Source organism: Vombatus ursinus, unplaced genomic scaffold, assembly GCF_900497805.2.
Source record: "Vombatus ursinus unplaced genomic scaffold, bare-nosed wombat genome assembly UNPS02009573.1, whole genome shotgun sequence".
Taxonomy (NCBI): Eukaryota; Metazoa; Chordata; class Mammalia; order Diprotodontia; family Vombatidae; genus Vombatus; species Vombatus ursinus.
The window spans coordinates 8163844-8184353 of record NW_020949351.1 but is presented as its reverse complement, the minus strand read 5'-3'; the positions used below and the strand labels follow the sequence as shown (position 1 = coordinate 8184353).

At 34.5% G+C, this 20510-nt stretch overlaps 1 pseudogene; it reads left to right on the top strand.

Moving 5' to 3' along the window:
• The first annotated feature begins 7532 nt into the window (after positions 1-7532).
• The window catches only part of LOC114035983, a 65440-nt pseudogene continuing 52462 nt past the window's right edge, over positions 7533-20510 (top strand).

The following is a 20510-nucleotide window of genomic DNA, read 5'->3' as shown; positions in this document are numbered from 1 at the left end:
AAGAGGTAAAAAGGAAATAGAAAATCATAGGAGACTTATTAAGGTTGAACTGTTTACATTCCTGCATAAGAAGATGATATTTGTAACTCATGAGATCTTTGTCAGTATTAGGGTAGTTGGAGGGGAAAAAATTATATGTACATATAGATAGATATAGATAGATAGAGGGCATAGGGTGAGTTGAAAATGAAGGGGTCATATCTGGAGAATAAAATTAAGGGGTGAGAGAGGAATATACTAGGAGAAGGAGAAAGGGAGAGGTAGAACAGGGTAAATTATCCCACAAATAAAAAAAGAAATTATCAAAGAAAACTGCCCTGATATTTTAGAGCCAGAGGGTGAAATAGAAATGGAAAGAATACACTAATTACCTCGTGAAAGAAATCCCCAAAGGAAAACTCCTAGAAATATTGTAGCCAAATTCTAGAGTTCCCAGGTCAAGGAGAAAATATTGCAAGCAGTCAGAAAGAAACAATTCACATATGGTAGAAACACAATCAGGATAATACAAGATTTAGCAGCTTAAGGGATCGCAGGACATGGAATATAATATTCTGGAGGGCAAAGGAGATAGGATTACAACCAAGAATCACCTACCCAGCAAAACTGAGTATAATCCTTCAGGGGGAAAAAATAGTCATTCACTGAAATAGGGGACTTTCAAGCATTCTTGATGAAAAGACCAGAATTGTGTAAAAAGTTTGACTTTCAAATACAAGACTTAAGTGAAACATGAAGAGGTAAACAGGAAATACAAATCATAAGAGACTTACTAAGGTTGAACTGTTTACATTCCTACATGAGAGGTCATGTGATATTTATAACTCATGAGAGTTTGTCAGTATTAGGGTAGTTGGAGGGAAAAAAATTATATGTATGTGTGTATATAGATAGATAGATAGATAGATAGATAGATAGATAGATAGATAGATAGATGGATAGATAGATAGATGGATAGATAGATAGATGGATGGATAGATAGAAGGCACGGGGTGAGTTGAAGATAAAGGGTGCTATCTAGATAATAAAATTAAGGGATGAGAGAGGATTATCCTGGGAGAAGGAGAAAGGGAGAGGTAGAATGGGGTAAATTATCTCACATAAAACAGACAAGAAAAGGCTTTTACAGTGGAGGGGAAGTGGGGGAAGGTGAGCAGGAATGAGTGAATCTTATTCTCATAGGATTTTGGCTTAAGGAGACAATAACGTACACACTCATTTGAGTGTGGAAATTTATCTTATGCTACAGGAAAATAATAGGGGAACGGGAGAAGAGAGCAGGGGGATGACAGAGGGGAGGGAAGATTGGGGGAGGGGATAATCAGAAGCAAACACTTATGAGGAGGGACAGGGTCAAAAGAGAGAATAGAATAAATGGGAGGCAGGATAGGATGAAGGGAAATATATTTAGTCTTTCACAACATGACTACTATGGAAGTGTTTTGTATGACTACACATGTATAACCTGTATCAAGTTGCTTGCCTTTTCAACGAGGGTGGGTAGGGAGGGAAAAAGAAAGAAAATTTGTAACCCAAAGTTTTAAAAACACATGTAAAAAAATTGTTTTCACTTGCAACTGGGAAATAAGAAATATAGGAAATGGGGTATAGAAATCCATCCTGCCCTATGGGAAAATAGAAGCAGAAGGGAACAAGAGAAGGGGGGAGATATAGAAGGGAGGGCAGATTAGTGGAAGGGGTATACAGAATGCTTGCCATTTTAGGTTGGGGGGACGGATGAGATGGGGAGGAAATTTGGAACTCAAAATCTTGTGGAAGTGAATGTTGAAAATTAAAATAAATATTTTTTTTTAAAAAAATAAAGAAAAAAAAGAAAAAAGATACAGCAGTCAATGACTATAGTAATCTACTGTTCAATAAATCCAAAGACTGTAGATTCTGGGATAAGAAGTCATTGTTCGACAGAAACTGCTGGGAAACAGGAGAACTGTATGACAGAAACTAGAAGCCAACATCTTACACTGTATACCAAGATAAAGTTAAAATAAGTACATGATTTAGACATAAAGGGAGAAAGTATAAACACATTAGGAGGTGAAGGAATAGTTTACCTATCAGATCTATGGAGAAGGGAAGAATTTATGACCAAGCAAGAGATAGAGAACATTATGAAATGCAAAATGGATAAATTTGATTACACTAAATTAAAAAAAATACACAAACAAAGCCAATGCAACCAAGATTAGAAGGGAAACAGAAAGCTGGGAAACATTTTTATAACCCATGATAAAGACTTCATTTATAAAGGCTTTATAACTCTGATAAAGGCCTCATTTCTAAAATATATGGAGAACTGAGTCAAATCTCTAAGAATACATGTCATTCCCTAATTGAGAAATGGTCAAAGGATATGAACAGGCAGTTTTCAAATGAAGAAATTAACGCTATCTATAGTTATATGAAAAAAAATGCTCTAAATCACTATCACTTAGAGAAATGCAAATTAAAGCATCTTTGAGGTACCATGTCACACATATCAGATTGGCTAACATGATAAAAAGGAAAAATGATAAATGGTGGAGAAGATGTGGGAAAATTGGAACTCTAATGCATTATTGGTTGAGTTGTGAACTGAGCCAACTATTTTGGGGAACAATTTGGAACTATGCCCAAAGGGCTATAAAACTGTGTATACCCTTTGTTCCAGCAATACCACTACTAGATCTGTATCTCAAAGAGATCATAAAAAGGGAATAGGCTCCACATGTTCAAAAATTTGTACAGCAGCCCTTTTTGTGGTGGCAAAGAATTGGACATTTAGGGGTTGCCATAATTTGGGGAATGACTGAACAAATTTTCATACATGAATGTAATGGAATACTATTGTTCCATAAGAAATGGTGAGCAGGTGGATTTCGGAAAAATCTGGAAAGACTCACATGAACTAATGTTGAGTGAAGTGAGCAGAACCAGGAGAACATTGTACACAGTACCAGCAATATTGTTTGATTTCTGACTTTGTTAGATTTAGCTCTTCTAAGCAATTCAATGATCCAGGACAACTCCAAATGACTCATAATGGAAAATGCTATTCACATGCAGAGAAAGAACTATGGAATCTGAATGCAGATCAAAGCATAAAAAAGGAAATATACTAGCTGTGTGGCCACATTCAAGTCTCTTAACCTCCATTTGCCTCAGTTTCTTCACCTGTAAAATAGGTATCATAACAGCACCTATCTCACAAGGTTGTTGTGAGGATCAAAAGAGTTAATATTTGTAAAGTGCTCAGAATAGTATCGGGGACAGAGAAGGCACTGGATAAAAGCTCATTCCTTCCCACCCCTCCTTCAAAGACAAACAGTCCTGTATTTCCTATGAGGGACCATCTGAAAAATATAATTAAGGATTAATGACCATGATTCAATCCAACAAACATTTATTACATTATGCAGAAGAAAAACTAAAATAGTTTTGCCCTCAGGAACTTTAAATTATTCACATGATTCAACATTGCCAGAAGTAAGCAAATAGAAGGTTGTTTGAAGGAGAGTATTAAAACTTATGGGAATTGAGGAAAAGTACATAGATGAGGTACCACTTGAATTTAGTCTTTAAAAATATTCTGAAAAATAAAGGTGAGGAGAGAGTATATTCCAGTAACATGGAGGCTGAACATGGATTATTAGCATGAAGGAAGTTGAATGAATATTGTATTTGGAGTCAGACCTTCTGGGTTGAAATTGGACAAAACATTTAATCTTTCTGGGCCTTGGTTTCCTCAAATTTAAAGTTAAAGAACTTTGATTTGATGCCCTAAAAATCCATTCAGTTCTAAATCAATCATCTAATAACATTACTAGATTAATTCATCTAGAACAAAGTATGTGTAGAGGGCAATTATATGAAACAGAGCTGGAAACGTAAATTAGAGACAGATTATAATGGTCTTTAAATATCAAGTCAATAAGTTTCATGTTGATAATATTTAATGATAATTGTCATTTAGATAGCATGTTAATATTGCCAGATACTTCACATATTGTTACCTCATTTGAACCTAATGGTAACTTCATGAGATAATAATTTCAAGTATTAATAGCCTAACTTTATGGACACATAGATAGACAGAACACTTACTAAATATGTATATAACTCATGTTTACAACTAATCCTATGGGAAGGAGAGAGAGACACAGAGAGAGACAGGAAGAGACAGAGAGGCAGAGAAGAAATAAACAGACAAAAAGAATGTGAGAGGAAGAGACAGATTTTTGAAGCTACAGATGTAGGGAAAAATTCCTCCTAACTTTGCCTTCAATTTGCATCCTGCCTCCCTAAAAAATTCACAGAATTCCTTGGGTAGAATCTGTTGAACTTAAGAGAAATTTTGAATAAGAAGAATTTTTTGAGGGGAAATCAAGAAACAAGTGAATAAACTGAGGCTCTCAGAATTTAAAAACCTTGTCTATGGCCACACAAGTAGCAATTGTCAGAAGCAGGATTTAAAAAAAAAATTGATCCACCAAATCTGATGTCCAACACTATAACATCTCTATGCCTCTCCAAATATCTTTAAAGGTTCTTCATAGTTCTAATATTCTGTGATTAACATATTATAAAATAATGACATTTCTAAAATTCTAAGAACATAGATTCAAAGTTGGAATGTTCTTTAGAGGTCATCCACCATTTAATTTTACAGAAAAGGAAACAGAAACCTTTTGAAATTAAATTATTTGTCCAATATTTCACAGAAATTGTCAATGTCAAGTCAAAAGCAGGTCTTGAATTTAAATTCAATGCTTTTTCCACTGTATTATACTCTTTGTCAAATATTAGACCTTGATAGGGATCTTCAAGTGCACATAGTTGTGGTAATTGACTGAACCACACTTACTCCATCTTGCCACTCAGTTCTTGATCTAACTCAGTTGCCTTTCTATTCAATTACAAGTTTAGTCCAATTTCTGTCTTGCAAGAAATCTTTATTCAATTACAGTAATTGTGAGAAATCTTTATTGCATTGTTTCAATCTAGTCTTGTGTGACTGGAGGCTGGACCACCTCTACTTGTTGCTTGGAAACCCTTAAGTAAGGACATAGGTTATGGTGTCCATAAACCCAGTCAGATCTAAAGCTTGATGCAAGGAGTTATGTCACAATTTACATCTCAAGCAACCCACACATCTTATCTGAAAGCTGGTTCCATGTTGATCAGTTATTGTTTCTATGTTCTTTTGATTGACTAGTCACTTGTGGAGGGTGGGGCACCTCTTTTTCTGATTTCAAGGAATTGAAGCTGTTCGGTCTTCTACTCCCAACTTGGAAATTCCTTAAGCTTTCTGCCAATTAGAAATCAGATGTCCTATTTTTTTTTTATCCTAGTTAATTTTTTTTATTTTAATCAATTGGTCTCATGGGATTGTTTAAATACATAAAAATTTGCCTCACTTTTGATTACCCACCACAAAGTCATAGGAGTCCATTCTGAAATGTTTCTGAACTGAACTTAAACGTTCTTTTTTCTTCTTTTTTTTTAATTTATGGAATAAAATAAGCATTTCCATAACATAGTACAATGAAAAACATAATTGCATATGAAACTGTAGATCTATAATGTACAACTTGCTATCCCTTTCAAATATACAACAAGATCATCATGTATATCTATTTTTTCCTCCTCCCTGCCTCAGAGATGGCTACCATTAAACACAATAGGTGTGTGTTCATATACATACACACACACACACATGTATTTGTAAAATTATTCTATACCCACTTCTATTTTTCAGTTCTTTCTTTGGATGCAGATAACATCTTTCTTCATGTGGCTTTATATTTAATTTGGATATTTGTAATAGTCGAAATAACTTATTCACTCAAAGCCATTCTTAAAACAATATTGATGTTACTGTATATAATGTTCTCTCATCTCTGCCCATTTCATTCTTCCTTATTTCATGCAAATCTTTCCATGTTTTTTTTTCTAAAATCACCGAGCTCATCATTTCTTACAGCACAGTAGTATTCCATAAAAATCATATATCACAACTTCTTCAGCTATTCCCCAATTGATGGACATCCTAAACATTTTAGAACACAGATTCTTTTCCTTTCCCCCTAATTATCTTCAGAAATAAACCAAGTAGTCTTATAGCTGGGTCAAAGGGTATAGATAGCTAAATAATTCTGGGCATAATTATAGATTGTTCTCCAAAATGGTTGGATCAGTTCACAAATCTACCAACAATGGATTAATATTCCAATTTTTCCATAACCCCTCCAACATTTGTCACTTTTCCCTTTGATTATTTTAGCCAATCTGGTAGGTACAAAATTATATCTTGAGGTTGTTTTAATTTGCATTTCTCTGATTGATAATGATTTAGATAATTTTTTTCATGTGACTATGAATTGTATTGATTTGTTCTTTGAAAAATTGTCTGTTTACATCCTTTGACCATGCATCAAATAGGGAATGACTAATATTCTTATAGATTTGACAAAGTTCTTTATATATTTTAGATATGAGACCTTTATCTGACAAACTATTTATACTTTTTTCCTCTTAATTTTCTGCTTTCTTTCTGATCTTGGCTACATTAGTTTAATTTATACAAACCTTTCTAATTTAATGTAGTCAAAATGATCCATTTTACATCTAACTTTGCACTGTATCTCTTGTTTATTCATAAACTGTTCAGCTATTCATAAGTCTAAGAAGTAATACGGTCTGTGTTCTAATTTTCTTATAAAATCTCTCTTTATATATAGGTCATGTATCCATCTTGAACTTATCTTGGTAAATGGTGTAAAATATTGTTATATGCCAAGTTTCTGCCTTACTGTTTTCCAGTTTACACAACAATTTCTACCAAATAATGAGTTCCTATCCCAAAATCTTAAGTCTTCACATTTGTCAAATGCAAGGTTATTATGTTTATTTGCTGCAGTAAATCATATGTCTATTCTATTCCATTTATCTACCTTTCTATTTCTTAGCCACTACCAGATAATTTTGATAATTACTGCCTTATAATACAGTTTGAGAACTGGTACTGCTAAACCTTCTTCCTTTACATGTTTTTTTTTCATGATTTATTTTGATATTCCTGATTTTTTGTTTTTTCAAATGAATTTTGTTATATTTTTTTCTAATTCAGTAAAAACAAATGTAATTTAATTGCAGCAGTATCCAATATATAAATTAGGTTGGGTAAAATTGTCATTTTTATTATATTGGCCCTGCCAACCCATGAACAATTAGTATCTCTCTAATATTTTTTAAAAATGAATTTTATTTGTGCAAATTTTTTTTATAATTTTATTTAAATAGTGTTGTGGCTTCTGCAGTGGAGAGCATGAGACCAGCTCAATGCTCAGTAACCCGGAGAGACATGTATGAGGTGGGAGACAACAAGATGGCAAAAGCTCCTGTTTATTGCTGGCTGGGTGTGGCCTATATAGCCCTCAAGGCACCTTGGGATTGCGTGATCAGAGCCGGTCAGCCAGTCAGTAGATCCCATCATTGCATGCAGGCCTCGTGTCAGGGACGTGCACAGGATGTGCATGGAACGCTTAGCCATTCAGAGGAGAGCTGAACCAGCCATGATTGCTGCGTGTCCACAGAGGAGAGGTCAGTTAAGACTTCCTTGCTTTCACACAACAGACTGTAACCCTCAGCTTCCTGCTTAAGAAGCCAGGACTTCAATAGGCAGGGCGCAGCCCCGTGACAATTCCTGCGACAAAATAGTTCCTGGGTTTGCTTTGGTAGGTGTACTCACAGGTATTTTACACTTTCTAGAGTGATTTTAAATGGGGTATTTTTTTTTATTATATATTCTTGCAGAGTTTTGTTTGTGATATATAGAAATTTATGTGGCTTTACTTTGCAGCCTGCTACTTTGCTAAAATTATTAATAGTTTCAACTAGCTTTTTCATTGAATCTTTTGGATTTTCCAAGAATATCATCATGTCATCTAAAAAATAGATAGTTTTATCACCTCATTCCCTATTCTCATTCCTTTAATTTATTTTTCCCTTCTTAGAACTGCTATTACTAGGATTTCTGAAACAATATTAAATAATATTGTCGACAATGGGAAACCTTTTTCATATCTGATCTTTGTGAGAAGGCCTCTGGTTCATCTCCATTACAAATAATGTTTCCTGTTGGTTGGGTTTTTATGTTAATTTAAGGAAAACTTATTTTATAACTATACTTTCAAGTGTTTTTAACAAAAATGAGTGTTGAACTCTATCAAAAGCTTTTTCTATATCTATTGATATAATCACATTTTTTAAAAAATATTATTTATATAATTAATTATGTTAATAATTTCCTTATGTTAAACTATCTCTGCATTCCTGGTATGAATCCCACTTAATCGTAATATATAATCCTTGTAATATATTGTTGTAATCTTTCAGCTAGTATTTTGTTTAGAATCTTTGCATCCATATTCACTAATGAAATTGGTCTATAATTTTCTTTTTCTGTTTTTACCCTTCCTAGTTTTGGTATCAGTATCATATTTGTTTTATAAATGGACTTCGGTAGACTCCTTTCTTTTCCCATTGTTCCAAATAATTTATTTAATATTGAAATTAGTTGATCTTTAAATGTTTGACAGAATTCATTTGTAACTTCTTCTGGTCCTAGAGCTTTTCTCTTTGGAAGCTCATTTCTGGCCTGTTCAATTTCTTTTTTTTCTAAAATGGGTTTGTTTAAATATTCTATTTTCTCTTCTGCTAATCTAGGCAATTTATATTTTTGTAAATATTCTTCCATTTCACTTAAATTGTTAAATTTATTGCCATGTAAGTGTGAAAAATAACTCCTTATACATGTTTTAATTTAGTCTTTCTGAGTGGTATATTCACCATTTTCATTTTTGATACTAGTGATTTGGTTTCCTTCTCTTTTTTAAATTAAATTAACCATTTATTTATCTGTTTTGTTTTTTTCCAGAAAACCAACTCCTAGTTTCATTTATTAATTCAATAGTTCTTTTTACTCCCAGTTTTATTAATTTCACTTTTAAATTTTAGAATTTCCAATAGTGTTTAATTAAAGATTTTTAATTTGTTCTTTTTCTTGTTTTTTATTGCATACCCAATTCATTATTCCTCCATTTCTATATTTCATTGATTTAAACATTTAGAGATACAAAGTTTTCTCTAATCACTGCTTTTGCTATATCCCATTGGTTTTGATATGTTGTCTCATTATTGTCATTCTCTCTCTCTCTCTTTCTCTCTCCTTTTTGTGAGGCAATTGAGGTTAAGTGACTTGTCCAGGGTGACACAACTAGTAAGTGTAAGGAATCTGAGGCCAGATTTGAACTCAGGTCCTCCTGACTCCAGGGCCAGTGCTCTATCCACTGTGTCATTCTCTTTAATTATATTATTGATTATTTCTGTGATCTGTTCTTTAACCCACTCATTCTTTAATATTAGGTTGTTTAATCTCCAATTATTTTAGCCTATGTTTCCTTGGTCCTTTACTAAATATATTTGTATTAAATTATAATCTGAAAAAATACTTTATTATTTAAAATATTGATAATTAATTTTAATATTTAATATTTAAAATATAATATTTATACATGCTATCATATAGTCAGTCTTTATAACAGTACCATGGACTGCTGAGAAAAAGTTGTATTCCTTTCCATTTCTATTAAATTCTCTGCAGATAGCCATCACATCAAATTTATCTAAAATTCTATTCCCTTCCTTAACTTCTTTCTTATTTTTTTTGGTTAGATTTATCTTGTTCTAAGAGCGAAATTAAAGTCCCCTACTATTAAAGTAGCACTCATAATTTAACTATTTTAATAATGCAGATGTTATAGTGTTTGGTGCATATAGGTTCAGTATTAATATTACTTCATTGTCTATAGTACCTTTTACCAAAATGTAGTTACCCTGTTTATCTCTTTTAATTAAATCTCTTTCAGCTATAACTTTGTCTGTGATCATAATTACCACCCCTGCCTTTTCTGCATCAGCTGACACATAATAAATTTTATTCCAACCTTCTACTTTAACTCTGTGTAAATGTAGTCTCTGTTTGCATACTCCTAGAAACTTACTGTTTTGCAAGGTAAATTGTTCTAATGTTGGGAGCTGAATTCAGCTCTATTTGTGAGATAGTTATATCTTAAAAAGAAGTTTTCCTGCCTGTTAACTTCAACTCATAGATACTAGTGTTTCACTCTGGAACTACAGAGAGTAAATGAAATCTCTCAGATAACAATCTAGCGTTTACATAGTACTTTAAGGTTTGCAAAGTGCCTCATAGATATAATCTCATGTTATACTCATAACAATTCTGGGAGTTAGGTATTATTAAGTCCATATTACAGATGGTGAAACTAAGACTTATAAAAGTTAAGCAACTTGCCTGGGATCATACAGCTAGTAAGTGTCTCTGACCAGATTTGAAATCAGGTCTTCCTAGTTCTGGTTCCTGAGCTGAACATACTGTGCCACAGATGTCAAACTTTTACATGTTAGAAACCATTCATCATTGCCCACCCTGCCTTAACTTCTCCAAGCTAAATGTTCTCAGGTATGTTCTTTTTTTTTTTAACATTGATACTATAGCTTTAATCATTCAAGTCACTTTGCTTTCGGTAATCTCTTAAAATCTAGCTCATGGAAATGGATACAATGCACCACAGGCTTACTAGTGAACAAAGTAACTTAAGGCTATGTGAAACTTGTTGGTAACAATGTCACACTATCAGCTCATTTTGAGTTTGTAACATGCTGAGATCCATATGCTTTACAATCTATTGTCAAGCAAAGTCATCCCATACTATAATTTATAACTTAAATTTAATAGCATTCATATGGTACATGTTATATGTATAATACATTTTGTTTCAGTTTGTTATTTTGGGCCCATCATCACATCTATTAATAGTTTTTTTTTTATTTTCTTAACTTTCAATTTTATCATTCAACATATTAGCTCTAATTTCATTTCACCCACAAATTTGAATACACACACGTATATGATTATATACGTGTGTGTGTGTTTGTGTGTGTGATTTGTGCCTGTTACTAGTTCTGATGTTAAACAGAAGTCCAGTACCAAACCCTGTGGCACACAACTTCCCATTTTTAGATGCTATTATTGTTTAGGCCTTTATTTCACTAAGTTATGTTATCATGTTGTTGCCCTCATTTTCCATCTTGATCCAAAGGAGAGGATCTGAGACTGTGTCAAATACCTAACTAAAATTAGAGTACTCTCATTTTATCCGCATATAGCTGCATTACAAATGCAATAATAATTAATCCACTTCTTCCTCTTGTATTATGTAGTGGGGAGGGGCTTTCTAAAAGTATGTTCTCCTCAAAACACATTCAAGAACTACAGACCTACATTTCCCATTCATGCACTGCTACCCAAATGGGTATAATTCCTACGAAATTTCAAAGTAGAATTCAAGGATTCTAGCCACAGAAAGCCTGCATTCAGCTTAGATCCAACATGTCCCAACAAAAGAAAAATACTAGGTTGATTGAGAGGGGTATGTTTTTGTTTTCCCTTTTTATTGTAAGTCATTTAAATTGACAGTTCTGGCAAGAGGAGTGGGAAGCAGATGCAATTGAAAACAGACGTGTTTCCAGTGAGGACAGCAGAATATGAAGAAATTAATTTTTTCATGTCTACCTTAGGTTCAAAGAGCAATATTTCATGGTAAAAGCTTCAAGTTAATGTTTTTGTATACCCAGGGTTTACCTGACATATGGTAAGCGAGTTTAAAAAAATGCAACTTGATTGATTGAAGTTCTTTCAGAATGCAGTTTGAATCAGACATAAGTGGTTCAGGTTTTTGGCTGCTATGCTAAAGGCAATCATTGTTGTCACCATCATTGACACATATTTTTGAGTGCCTGCTATAGAAAATCTATTATGGGATTTAGAAAGACATTAGATATTGTGTATATTCACCAATTGTCAGTCTAATTAGTAGAGATAGCATGTACTTGGGGGAAAACAGTAATAAAAATATAAATATTTCAGTTGGTAGTACAAGGAAAAAAGATTTATAGAAAGTCAGAGGAGGAAGAGATTTTGATAGGCTCAGATAAGGTTTAATATGGGATATATGGTTAAAATTTAGACAGCAGATAAGGAAGGAGGTCATTCTAAAAGAATTAGGAAAGATGTATTCTCAGCAGAAAATGATTGGATTTGTTTTTTTTGTTTGTTTTGTTTTATTTTTTTTTGTTTTTAGAATGAGAATTTCACATGCAGGAAATTAAGATATAAAGATGGAAGTGTCATTTGGGACCCAGATAGTGAAAGGTCTATGAATATATGTATTAATGTAAAATGGAATAGAGACTAGAGATAATAGTTATAAAAATCAAGACAATAGAATAGGTATCTAAAGGTCATACATAATTAATTGCCAAATAAATTATCCAGAATATAATTTCTCTAAGACTTCAATGAAGGGAGAGGTGACTCATGTATGATATAATCAAAGAAGTAAAATTCCACCAGTACTATTACATCAGCATCTTGAAGCCGATAAGATTTACCTAGGATGAGGGAGGGTAGAATATTATCAGTAAAAATGAACAAATAAAAATAATAGCAACAATAAGAGTTGACAGCTATATAACGTGGACATCGCTATAATCCTTTAAGGTTTATAAAGTTCTTTATATTCATTACTACATTTGTACACCATAATAACTTTGTGACATAAGTAATTTATACAGGTATTTTCATTTTCATTTCATGAATAGGGTAACAAAACATCAGGAAGTTTAGGCACCTTGCTCGTGGCAACATAAGTAGTAACTGGGGACTGAAATTTAAATTTAGGTTTCTCCTGACTCTATATCTGGCTTCTGACTCTATATTCTCCACTCCACCACACCACCCTGTTCCTTTATTTCAAAATAATAATATTTCAAAATATATTTCAGGCACCATAAGTGTGTGTACATGTCTGTGTGTGTGTGTGTGTGTGTGAGAGAGAGAGAGAGAGAAAGAGAGAGAGAGATGTTTATTTATAACAATAATGGCAAATATGACTGGAAGGCTAGAAGATAGGGGTCAGACTATGGATGCCTTTTAATGCTTTTCTAAGTTTTGGACTATATCAGGGACTCAATGTAGTGTAATAGAAAAAATGCTTTCAAAGCAGTTGACTTGAGCTTAGTTCCAAGCCAACATTCTAGTACAAGAGAGAAGTCAAGGAATAACAATGTAAACTAAGGAAGGAGGTTGAACTAAGTCTAATGGACCATAAAAGAAAAAATAAATAAATAAGCCCATGTGGTAGCCAAATGCATGTTGACCTAAGCAGGCTGTATAAGACGGGAATATGTAGATGATACATATGTTCTCAATACTTCAGATGGTCAGATAGTATCATCAAAAGAGTACTGATTGTTACAATTAACACAATTATAATCAACAGAAATTATGGCAATAAACACAATAGTTGAAATCAATATCTATTGGTAATTAGCAAAGGGGATTGTGGTCTCTAGTGTGATCAATGGGAAGCCAGAGGTCAAACATTATGGAGGCTTTAATGAGTCCTTTTCTTTCTGTCCCCTTTAACAGTTACCACCTGAACTCCATTCATACTGATATCACACTAGTTCAGGAACTTAATGCCTTTATTTTGCCTATATTATTGAAATAATCTCCTTTCTGGATGCCCTTTGGTCATCTATCACTTTTGTTACTGGTAATATAGAATAGTTCATATGGATATTATTAGCATAATGGGATCATAACTTTAGAGTTGAAATACATCTTAGAGTTCATCTCTTCTAAGTCCATCATAGAAACCAGAGCTTAATGTTATATGGTTTGACCAATATCACACAGGTAATAAATGGAAGACTTACTACTAGACCTAATACTATAGCCTCTTTCTCAAATTCAACACATTTTCTTCTGTACTTTAATGTGGTATTTAAATAACAGGTTTTATTTCAGGGAGCAGTTCAAGATTTCCAAAATCACTGCACCATTTTCCAAATTTAGTACTACTCACTCTCCCTATTCTTCAATTTTGTCACCAGATCATTGTCTATATGCATTTCCTTTTCAAGATGTATATGCTGATGGACTTAACTCATATGTCTATTAATACTAATGATTGACATTGATATATACCTTTAAGGTATTCAAAGCACTTTAAATGCACTGTTTCATTGTATATTTACAATAGCCCTATGTGATTCATATTACAAATATGATTACATAGTTTTACAGAGGAGGAAACTAAGACTCAGGAAGGCAACTTGAATAAGTTATTCTCATGTATCATAGAATCTCAGAGGTAGTCAGTATTTGTTTAAGTCTATGGCTTTCCTATCTTTATATCCAGGGTGTTTTTGACAAAATCTCCAACTCCATGTTCATGAAATTATAGCCTGTAGTATAAGCAATACCCTAACATATTCAAATTATGAAAGTTAGCCTATTTTCTTTTTACTAAGGTTCTAAGACTATCCTTGAGTCTTGGTTGGATCAGGAGACTAAAAACTCAAGCTTGTGGCAGAAAAAATAAGTATGAGTTGCTTTAGGGGCAATCTGATGTTGGTTGGTGAAGGATGATAGGAAAGTACAGCAAGGGAACTTTTTTCAATTGAATTAACTCAAGGTATACTTAGTACCTATCCAAGTTAAATATTCTTCTCCTATTATATTTAAAGGTAAAGGTCTTTATTTATGAACCATTGTATAAACTATATTTGCCTCATTTTAATTCCAATTTTTAACCAAAATAACCAGGACATTACCCTGAAACAAGCATAACCTAGCAAATAATTTTCTTCCACTTACTTCTTCAATGGATCATTAGGCTGACTTCTTTCAACTGACAATAGGTCTTTTTTTTAGGAGATTCTGTACATAAAAGAGAGAGTTCTGTAATGTATTGTGGGAGAAATACCTAAAAAAAATTCTTCCCAGAAATCACCCATTAGCCTAAAACTTGTAGTTTACCCCCCCTCCAAAAAAATGTATCGCTGACTTGAAAGTAGTTTTCTTGCAACTTTTTCATTCAGTTTTTTTTTCCACTAGAGAAAGGGAAGATCAGGACTACTCACTTTAACCAGGTGGTACAATTTGAACTGAATACTGAGAACTATATTATGACTATAAGCCAAAGGAGAATTAACCTTATAATCTCACAAGAGTCAGGTTTCCTCTTATTCTGAGCACATGCTTCTTTCTGGGGCCTACTGAATAAGTAGAAGTGGTTAATAACCATTTATATGACAGGTAGTAGTATTCTTCCACTGGTGAGAGGGTTATTAAAATAATATTTCCCTACACATCACCCATTGATGGTGAATAAAACAGCAGGAATTCCTGAAGATAGCACCTTAGTTGAAGACTGTAGCTGAGGATCTAATTTTTTCCTTCCTTCCTTCCTTCCTTCCTTCCTTCCTTCCTTCCTTCCTTCCTTCCTTCCTTCCTTCCTTCCTTCCTTTCTTTTTCTTTCTTTCTTTCTTTCCATCTATCTGTCTTTCTTTCTTCTCCTCCTCTTCTTCTTCCTCCTCCTCCTCAGAATTATTGAGCTAGTAAATGCCTGAGGGAGGACTTGAGCTGTTTCTCCTCTCCATGATCAGTTTTCTATCCACTATGCCACCTAGCTAACTTTAACTGGGTGATTACACAGATAATCATCCAAGTCTTTATTAAGCACCCACTAAATTCTAGTCACTGTGCTAGGTATTAGGTAGATAGCATTATGTCTAAGTAAGTTGTATTGTAAAGGATGCCTCTCTTTACCGCATCATTTATTCATAATTAAATACTAATCAATTCAACATATCATAATCATAAAGCCTTGGGGGCCTTTAAAATTACTTCACATCCAGCATGGTTTTATTCTATGTGCATTTGAGAGGCAGTGTACTAGAACAAATAGAAAGTTGGACATGGAATCATATATTTATGAGTTGACAATATGTATCACCTCTCCAGCTGAACTTTACTTACCTCTCCTTAGTTCCACCTAATACTCTGTCCATTATCTCCATGGTCTGTGACGGTTATTATGCTTTCTGGTAGGAAAGGCCTAGGGTGTATTTCTTCCAACTTGATAGATAGATAGATAGATAGATAGATAGATAGATAGATAGATAGATAGATAGATAGAATGATTTAACCTTCTTTCAAGTAGGGATAATGTAATTCTTTGTACATGTGAGTCCAGTGCTTAAAAATGACTGACATAGTAGATGTTTAGTAAATGCTTGTTGATTTGTTGGTTGATGGTTGGTTGATTTGTGAAGTTCTTTATATTACTTGACTTTTACAACACCCCTATGATGTATGCTGAGAAAATTATGTGTCTTGCAAAGAGTTACATAGCTAGTCAGTATCTGAGGTGCTCTTGAACAGACCATTACTCTATCTATGCTATTCACTGGCTCCCTAGTTGAGATACAATAAATGGCATGGCAGTTTTTCAGCACTAGAAGAGGGAAATACCACACTATTTGTGTCTTATCCTCATATGCTGCTCACCTACAGTCTGACATCTGATCCCTCTTTCTGAATGTATATATTTCCATTGATGGACTGTGTATTTGTGGAAAAATTCTGGTTTTTCAAGGGAGAGATATTCAGGGTGGTGATGGAAATAGTCTATTGGTATTTTAACTACTATACTACTTCACTATATGCTTTTTATCTAGCTGATTGCTAAAAAGAGATTTTTTTGGCAGAGAATTATGGCTATTACAGTATCTAGAACCTTGGGTACTTTCTGGGGGCCCAAAAGCAAGGAGGAACTTGCTATTGCTTTGCCTTACCTCTGAGGAGGAAGCTATATAGTGTTCCAGTGCTCACAACAATTTTTATAAAGTTATCTATTTTCTTTTTTTTATTTATTTAGCATTTTATTTTCCTCCAGTTACATGAAAAACAATTTTTAACATTCATGTTAAAACTTTGATTCTAAATTCTCTCCTTTACTTCCTTCTCACCCCCTCCAATTGAGGAGGCAAGCAATTTTATATATGTTATGCATGTGTAGTCAGGCAGAACATTTCCATAATACTCATGTTCTAAAAGAAAATATAGACCAAAGGAAAAAAAAAGCATACTTCAAGAAAAAACAAAGTTTTTTTTTTATTAAATTATGATTCAATCTGTATTCAGACACCATCAGTTCTTTCTCTGGGGACAAATAGCTTTTTTTCATTGTAAGTCTTTCAGAATTGTCTTGGATCATTGCATTGCTGCGAATAAGTAAGTCATTCATAGCTAATCATCTTTCAATATTGCTGTTACTTTATACACAGTAAAATTCACTTTACATCAGCTGATGTAAGTCATTCCAGGTTTTTCTTTTTTCTTCTTTTTTTATTAATTTATCAATTTTTAGATTTTGACATTCACTTTCACAAGATTTTGAGTTCCAACTTTTCTCCCCATCTCATCCCTCCCCCCAAGATGGCACGCATTCTGAATACCTCTTCTCCTAATCTGCCCTCCCTTCTATCTCTCCCTCCTTGCTCTTATCCCTTTCCTCTTCAATTATCCTGTAGGGCAGGATAGATTTCTATACCCCATTTCCTGTATATCTTATTTCCTAGTTGCATGTAAAAACTTTTTTTTAACATTTGTTTTTAAAACTTTGGGTTCCAAATTTTATCCCTTCCTCCCTCCCCACCCACTCTCATTGAGAAGGCAAGCATCTCAGAACAGATTATACATGTATAGTCATGCAAAACCCTTCCATAGTAGTCATGTTGTGAAAAACTAAGTATATTTCCCTTAATCTCATCCCGCCCCCCACTTATTCTATTCTCTCTTTTGACCCCGTCCCTCCTTAAAAGTGCTTGCTTCTCATTAGCCCCTCCCCCAATCTGCCCTCCCCTCTCTCACCCTCCTGATCTCTTGTTCCCTTCTCCCCCTATTTTCCAGTAGGGTAAGATAGATTTCCATACCAAACTGAGTGTGTATGTTATTCTCTCCTTAAACCAATTCTGATGAGAATAAGAATCACTTACTCCCTCTCACCTTCCTCTGTTTTCCCTCCACTGTAAAAGCCTTTTCTTGTCTGTTTTGTGTGAGATAATTTACCCCATTCTACCTATCCCTTTCTCCTTCTCTCTTTACAATCCTCTCTCACCCCTTAATTTTATTCTCCACATATCACCTGCTCATCTTTAACTCACCCTGTGTGCGCTCTCTCTCTCTCTCTTTCGGTGTGTGTGTGTGTGTATGTGTATATATATCTCCAACTACTCTAATACTGACAAAGGACTCATGAGTTATAAATATCATCTTTCCATGCAGAATGTAAACAGTTCAACCTTACTAAGTCTCTTATGATTTCTCTTTCCTTTTTACCTTTTCATGTTTCTCTTGAGTCTTGTATCTGAAAGTCAAATTTTCTATTCAGCTCTGGTCTTTTCATCAAGAATGCTTGAAAGTCCTCTGCTTCACTTAATGTCCATTTTTCTCACTGAAGGATTAGGCTCAGTTTTGCTGCGTAGGTGATTCTTGGTTGTAATCCTGTCTCCTTTGCCCTCCAGAATATCATATTCTAAGCCCTGCAGTCCTTTAATGTAGAAGCTGCTAAATTTTGTGTTATGCTGATTGTATTTCCACAATACTTGAATTGTTTCTTTCTGGCTGCTTGCAATATTTCCTTCTTGACCTGGGAACTCTGGAATTTGGCTACAATATTCATAGGAGTTTTCCTTTGGGGATGTCTTTCAGGAAGTGGTTGGTAGATTCTTTCAATTTCTATTTTGCCCTCTGGTTCTAAAATATCAGGGCAGTTTTCCTTGATAATTTCTTGAAAGTTGATGTCTAGGCTCTTTTTTTTTATCATGTCTTTCAGATAGCCCAATAATTTTTAAATTCTTTCTCCTGGATCTATTTTGCAGGTCAGTTGTTTTTTCCAATGATATATTTTACATTGTTTTCTATTTTTTCAATCTTTTGGATTTGTTTTACACTGTCTTGATTTCTTATAAAGTCACTAGCTTCTAATTGCTCCATTTTAATTTTTAAGGAAGTATTTTCTTCAGTAAGCTTTTGGACTTCCTTTCCATTTGACCAATTTTGCCTGTTAGGGCATTCTTCTCCTCATTGGCTTTTTGGACCTCTTTTGCCATTTGGGTTAGGCTATTTTTTAAGGTGTTATTTTCTTCAGTATTTTTTCATGATTTTCTTGCATCACTCTCAGTTTTTTCCTCCCCTTCTCTTACTTGCTTCTCAAAATCCTTTTTGAGCTCTTCCATGGCCTGGGACCAATTCATATTTTTCTTGGAGGCTTTGGATGTAGGTGCTTTGACTTTGTTGTCTTCTTCTGTTGTATGTTTTGATCTTCTTTGTCACCAAAGAAAGATTCTATGGTCTGATTCTTTTTGCACTGCTTGCTCATGATCCCAGCCAATTACTTGAGTTATAAACTCTTTGTTAAGGTAGGAGTCTGTTTCCAGTGTGGAGGATGTACTGTCCCAAATTTCGGGGGTTTTGTGCAGCTGTTTTCAGAGATGCTTTTAGGGACCTGTAAGTTTTCAGTTCTTCCAAGGTACTCTGATCAAGGGTAAAGTGTTTATTCCTTTCCTGGCCTGTCCTCTGGTCTATGAGTGACCACAAGCACTCTTTTCTCTCTTGGAAATGTGAGGAAGATTCTCTCTCCACAGCCACTACAAGCTCTACCACACCAGTGCTCCTCCCTGCCCCAGGACTGCCACCCAAAACTGTGACCCAGATCTAAGCATGAGCAAAGCAAGAGAATCCTGCACCAGCAAAGAGATCCCTGCAACACCCCTCTGATCATTCACTCAGTTTCCCCTCAGTCTGTGGGCCAGAAGCTCAGGAGGCAGCCACTGTCCTGGGGCCACACTCAGGCAGTGAAGCTGGGACCCCGTGCTTCTCTCTCACCACAGACACATACTTTTCCCACTGACCTTCTAGGTTGTCTTTGCCATTCATGGGTTGAGAAGTCTGGAAACTGCCACAGCTGCCCATGTTTCATTCCTCTGAGGCCTGCTCCAGGTTTGCTGAGGCCTGTGTACTCATGCTGAACTGCATTCCTGTCCCAGCCCGGCATGATATACCTTTCTGATCAACCATCCATGTTGTCTTGGGCTGGAAATTTGTTTCACTCTGTCTTTTTGTGGGTTCTGCTGCTTTAGAATTTGTTTAGAGTCATTTTTACAGGCATTTTGGAGGTGTTTAGGGGAGAGCTTAAGCAAGTCACTGCTTTTACTCTGCCATCTTGGCTCTGCCCCTCCATTCCAGGTTTTTCTGAGAGCATTCTGCTCATTATTTATTATTGCATTATAGTATTCCATCATAATCACATAACACACTTTGCCCAACCATTCTCCAAATGATAGGTATCCCTTCAATTTCCAATCCTTTGCCCCCAGAAAAGAGCTGTTGTAAATATTTTTGTGCTTATAAGTCTTTCCTTTTTTTAAATCTCTTTTGGGATACAGACATAGTAGTGGTTTTCCTATGTCAAAGGTAACGCATGATTTCATATACCTTTGGGCATAGTCCCGAATTG